The sequence below is a fragment of the Cygnus atratus genome, chromosome 25 (genome assembly GCF_013377495.2).
Source record: "Cygnus atratus isolate AKBS03 ecotype Queensland, Australia chromosome 25, CAtr_DNAZoo_HiC_assembly, whole genome shotgun sequence".
NCBI classification, from domain to species: Eukaryota; Metazoa; Chordata; class Aves; order Anseriformes; family Anatidae; genus Cygnus; species Cygnus atratus.
In genome coordinates, this window is record NC_066386.1 from 3,773,359 (window position 1) to 3,779,742 (window position 6,384).

A 6,384-nucleotide genomic window follows, 5' to 3' on the forward strand; every position below is an offset into this window, starting at 1 on the left:
GGAAGTGAAAAATACCAAATCCAGATGCTGAACTCTCCGCCCCATGTATCTCAGAAGAACGTATTACTCCTAGGCTTGAGTTCAATCATAGTTCTGAAACTTGGAGTGTTATTAGCACAAAATTCTAATTAAATCCATATGAAACTCTTTAAACGGATTTAATCATTCTTTAAACTTAAAAAAGATAATCATCATAAAACCAAGGTACAACCGTAGACTTTCTTAATGCTATCAATAGTGCTGAAATAATTATAATAATAAAAAATAATAAATAGTCTTAGGACTAGCTGCATAAATAAAATAAGTCTTTAAAAATACAGTATAATATAGATAAATTGAATAAAATTTCAGACAGCCATGTCTAGTTACAATCATTTTGATACTGACGATAAACCAGAGTTGTGCTGTATTTTAAGGATTAAAACTCAGCAGACGAGGTGGCCGAGTGGTTAAGGCGATGGACTGCTAATCCATTGTGCTCTGCACGCGTGGGTTCGAATCCCATCCTCGTCGGCAAACAGAAAAACCTTTCCTGAAATAAGGTTGGAGCCATGCTATTTTCAGTGGTGCCCAGTGCCAGGGCAAGAGGCAATGAGCATAGACTGAAATTCAGAGGTTCTGTTAAATATCAGGAAACGCTTTCTTTACTGTCTGGGTGGCCCATTAGTGCTGTGGTGGCTCCTTCCTTGGAGATCTTCAAAAACCAGCCTGCTCTAGGCTAGTTCCTGCATGAGCAGTGGGGTTGGACCAGATGATTTCCAGAGGTCCCTTGCAGCCCTAACTATTAAGTGATTCTGTAATTTTCTTACTTCTCCTGCTTTTAGGCATTTTTCATTTTTTTTTCATTTTTTTTTTTTAAACAAGCTCCTTGCTGTCTCTAGCGTTATTAAATTGCATGTCTAATCAGTGTCAAAACAGAAAAGGTTTATTAATCTTGGTTGCCTTTCTCCTAGTGCTCAAGGCGGCCTAGAGTGGGGGAAAATGAAAGTAAGCTGTGGAGCTTAAAACACTTCTACAAAATTCTTGTTTAATTGTTCTCATTAAATATGCAAGATCTCATGTATTGGCAAGAGGGACTCAGTTATAAGAGACACATTAAACATCAAAAAGTGGGAGGAAAAAATTCAGGAAATACAACTTCAGGAAGTTAGGAAAATTTACATGATATCAAGTGTACAGTAGATATATTTAACTGAAGCTCCCAACAAAATGTGAAAAGAAAAAACCCCATAGTGTACAAGGTCTAGGCAGTGGGCTTTAGTCCTTCGGTTCTCTAAGAGCTGGTTGCTGTAAAACTCTGATTTGTTACACCCATGGTGTGCTAGCACTCTTCCTCCTAATTTGATTCAATAAGATTTTAAATTGCATTTATGAGCAATTTATGAACTTTTATGAGCTTTCTGGAAACATCCAAAAAGACGGTTGGCATCTTACTGGTTAAAGACTCCATTCATTTCATAAAGCCTTTGTTTTCATTTAGTTTTAGCATAGTCACTGCATTCTCTTCCCTTTGAGCCGATCAGGAAATTCGACATACCCATCCAGTCTGAACAGAGAAATGCTAACAGGGAGACACTGACAGATGTAAAACAGGGCAACGAACCGGATTATTTGCTAAGATGTAATCACAAACTCTAAGAAAAGGCTTTGCTTTTACTTGCAAATAATCTGGGATTTTATGGGTTAGAAAAGCGAGCGCTTAGTCATGCAGCTGGTCCCTGTGATGTCAAAGAGTACATCTACATCAAGTATCGAGGAGGAGCCTGAAGCTGTTTTCCAGACTCAGATCACTGTCTGAACAAACAGCAAATGAAGCCAAGTCCTCTGAGAAAGCTTTCTGCATTTATTTCTGGTGTTTCAGCGTTCAAGATCTAGAACCATATTATAACACTGGATTTTGGGTGGCCAGCCCTGCTGAGCTTAGGATATCAGAACAGAAACTGAAGGAAATTTGGACTCTGCTGACCAGCTGAAAAAAATAAACTCCCAAGTTAAATTTTTCTTATCTTAGTGGACTAAGATAAGGGTTTCTGTCCACTCTGGACAGAAATTTTAAAGAGGTGCTAGCGCTAATGATTAAAAAAAAAAACATCTTCAGCAGTCTGAAGCAGTTTTGTTCTTCAACAGAGACAAGAACAGTTTTCTAAAGCGTATCCCCTTCTCCCACCCCTTCAAACTCTATATTGTCTTGGCAGCTGTTTCCTAAATACAACCATTAGTCAAAATAAATAATGAAATTCCTCTTCAATCCTACGGTACTGCTGAGTTTATAGCAAGCTCTACCCTGGGGTATCTTCTGTGAACATTTTTTTTAATGAATTAATGAGAAGGAAAGAACAATTTTAAAAGCTAGTTGAGATACTTATTTGAACTTGTTGATATTTATTTACTATCACCTGGTAAGTTAGGAAATCATTCCATTCACACAGCTGAGAGTAATTCAGTTTACATTTATACTTTGCCTTGTAATTGTAAAAGTACTGCCTCTGAAGTGTCTAGCTACAGCCTTGTCTTTGACCTCTAAGATATACTATCCATTAAAATATATTTTATCCGTTTTCCATTACAAAGATATTTTGCTTTGTTTAAACTCTGATTGTGTAATGGGCATTTAAACAAAGTACATTTCATATTTAGATAAGTTGTGTAGACAATGATTGTGGGCTAAGAAGAGATTAACTCCCCATTTCTGATGTAAATGCTTGTTAAATCCCATTACAGAACAGGGACTCTTGTCCCCCAGCCAATAGGAAGGACTTGTTTTTCTCTCAAAGGTAGAAATAAAATGGAAATAAAAGGGTAAGGAAGCTTTCTCTGGCAAATCATTTATTAACCTTGGCATGTTAATATTCTCCAGAGACGTGAAATTGCCTTCTTTGGCCAAGCCAGCCACTTCACCCTCACCTTCTAAGTTCTATTACAATGTCATTGTCTGGGATTACTGAATAGAAAAATGAGAATGCATATTTTAAATGCATGTTTTACCAGTGAATGACAGGTATTTGTTGTCTTGCAGATCAGTTTACTGAGGAGATGCTGATGAGGAATGAAATCATAATGCTGCTGCTGCTGCTGCTGCAGAAAGGTTTCTCTGAACCCCAACGTTTCAGTTGCAGGAAAAATACCACATATAAACAAGATTTTAAAGACTTGTAATGTCCGAGAACAATGCTAAATGCCAAATGAGTTATTTCATCCTAGAGGAAGACTGCAGATCTCTGTGTTTATAACACAGCTAATATTCTCATAGCAAACCTCTTGCAGTTGGAGCGAGCTGAGTTTCTTTGTTGGACTTGCTTCCACTGCCGTGGGTTTTTGCCAAGGAGGGAATCTTTCACTTCTGTCAGCTGGGGCTACAGTGACACCTAGTAACTGTTTGGCTAATTACAGTTCAGGTTTTCTGCGACCTGCTGCTTTTGCCAGCCTCTCTCTGGCCTATTGGCTCCAGCGGTGAGAAATTCCTCATCCCCAGCAGGGATTTTGCACTACCAGCACCTCGCCGGAGCCGGTGCTCAGAGCTGCATAGTCTAAACCACTGAGAAGCAGCAATTACTTGCTTATGCTGACACACTCCTTGCAATATAAAATCATGCTTAGAATCATCCATTTTAATTAACTAGTGATATAGTATCACTTCTAAAGAGACCTTCTTGCATGCCTTCTACATTTTGCATCATCCTCCATATGGCTAGCATGCCAGCAGTTCATGCCCCAGTAGAAACACATCTGCTAGTTAACCAGGATAGATTTACTTCTTATATAATATGTGAGAGTTAAATAATAATTCAAATACTGTAGGTTTGACAATCCCATCAAAAGAGAAAACTGCATTTTCAGCTGTACTTTCAATAAATTGGAATAAATAAATTACCAAGGTAATTAAGAAAGCAGTACTTTGCAGTTTTTGCATGATTTAAAACCAGTGACTTGAACACGTCTTCCACCTATTAAAACTTCACAACAGTACTATAAGGAATACAAAAAAAATCTCATTTTGGGAAAAAAAGATGCTGAAGCAGTGAGCTCAAATGATTTCCACAGCATTTAGAAGATGTTTATATGCAAGAAGGAGGGATCATACTTTCTGCCTTACCATACTTTCCCATGGTAACTGAAACTGTATAAATCTGAAGGCTGCATCAAATGATAGATTTATTTTGAATGTTGGAGAAACTTTCTCTTCAGATGGGCAGCAAAACTGAGTTCAGAAAGCGCTGCACTGGTGTTTTGAGAGCAGGAGAGCAGGCTAGTAGTGCAGATAATAGGCAATCAAAATAATTATTCAGTGATTGTTCTCTACTTCCAAATTTAAAAGAAAGCAAAGACATTTTGCCTTGTTCTATTCAGTTAATGTTTTTTCTTGATGAAGAAAGGTATCATGAAACACCCTTTTTTCATTGCTGAGAAAATCAGATTAGAAAAATCTCATGACTTTGGAAGGCCACCAAGAAGCCTTTGTACCCTTGTCCCTGTCTTTTATACCCCTTATATTCTGTCCTACTTTAATTAAAGCCAAAACAAGAGTGTCTATGTCACACAGTCCTTTTTGTAGTCCATCTTTAAAAGTCCAAACACTGCCTGCTAATTGCTCTAAAAGACCACAGGTCAAGGTAACTAGTAGTGATGTCAATATAGCATTTCTGCTGATTATGTCCTAAAACTGCCTCACCTAATTGGAAACAGTTGGCTGGCAAGTTGTGTTTTTAACTGACCTCCTTTAACCTTTAAAATCACAAGTGATGGAGATGCCTGTGGTTCCTTTACTGTGTGTTGTGAGTCACATATGAGACTGACATTCGGTGCGTCTGAGCTTTCTTCTAAGAGCTCGAGCTTATAAAGTGATGTGATCCTATCCACAGCTTACAGCCAAAAGGTCCAAAGCATTCTTTTATTATCTGTTGATTTAAGGCATGTAACAACAAACCATCAAGTGCATTGCCTTCAGCTGGAATAAAGCTTTCAGTAAAGTTCTAATATTTAATATTCTCTAGCAAATAGCACAGCCTGAACAAAGAGGGTCCTTCCTTCTTTTAGAAGGGAGAATGAAAAAAACAGTTACTCAGACCTTGAATTAGAGTATAATGGTGACATGCAAAAATACCGTATTGAATCCACCTGAAGCAACTAGTAAATACTGCTGTTGTTTGGAAGTGAAGGTAAGGAGGAGACTGAAGGCTTCACCGTACAGTACAGCAAGAAGCCTGGAGTATTTATGGAGGATGTAGCTCAGCAGAATATTGGACTGACTGGCACAAGTTTGCTGTAGAAATTCTTTCAGGCTATACACAGATTTGTGCAGGAATCTTCTGAATTCTTGTACGGTTAACACGTCTCCTAACTTCTCAGTTCCATGTAAACTTGAAATATATTACTGAATAAATGATAATTCTTTTTATTGTGTGTGATGAGAGGGTATAATTTTGCAAGTTTTAAGGCGCCTAATATCCCCCATGCTGGTTATTGTCGGTCACTGGAAACCTGATCTAGATGCATGGCTGTGCTCACCCGTCTTCAAGTTGGTCCTTATAAACTACGTATAATTGCATGAAACGGGGGGGGGGGGGAATTATTAAACACGAACTATGCATTATACTATGACCAATAACCACCTGCAGCGAGGAGTACCCAGCAGATTTGTTATTATCCAGAAATAAAATCCCTTACTAAGCAGACGCTGTATTCACAGAAGGTTGCATTCCTTTATCCAGCAAAGATTAATAACCTCTGAGTCAGACTTAGGGCTGGATTCTGGGAATGAGGAAACAAAGATCTTGTGGTCGCTTGTTTTGCACAAACTGGTTCTTTTCAGAGTAGCGGTTTTTACCATGGGGTGAAATGAAAACCGCTGCCAGCTGTGGTTTGCTTCAAAAGGGCAGCGTCCGCTGGCCACAGCCCCTGCACGTTGCATGAATGCTGCAGCTCCAGGGATTCCCGGTCCTCAATACACTGAATGCTTGCTTTTTCCTGATCATTTAACGCTGATTTGTGACCTTTGCAAATGCAGCTGTGTCAGAGCTGCCTGGGGAAGAGCAGCTCAGCCCAGCAAACTCCACACCCTGGCTGCGTGCTGCTCGCCATAGCCTGCAGGCAGAACAGAGCCAGGACGGGCCGACCGCTTCTGCCCAGGGTGCACAGTAAGGCTCCTGAGCAGATCTGGGCATTTCCCCTCCCGCATGCTCTGGATCCTGGCCTGAAAGTATTCAGTGCAGGCGGGGAGCAAGTCCCAAGAAGCTTGGTCCTGCTTCTATTGACCAGTGCAGGCAAACCCGAGGGAATGGGCCTCTCAGGGCCGGATTCTGCTCACTGAATATTAGACACGGTGCGGTGTGACTGCTGTAGCTCAGCTCCCTGCCCCAGCAGGGGCAGTTTGTTAATCAGTTAAGA

The 6,384-nt window shown here is 39.8% G+C and overlaps 1 non-coding gene across 1 annotated transcript; it reads left to right on the forward strand.

Annotated features, from left to right (window-relative positions):
• The first annotated feature begins 431 nt into the window (after nucleotides 1–431).
• Nucleotides 432–513, forward strand: TRNAS-GCU (transfer RNA serine (anticodon GCU)). The gene has a single exon. It is a non-coding gene; the product is annotated as a tRNA-Ser (tRNA).
• The last annotated feature ends 5,871 nt before the right edge of the window (nucleotides 514–6,384 follow it).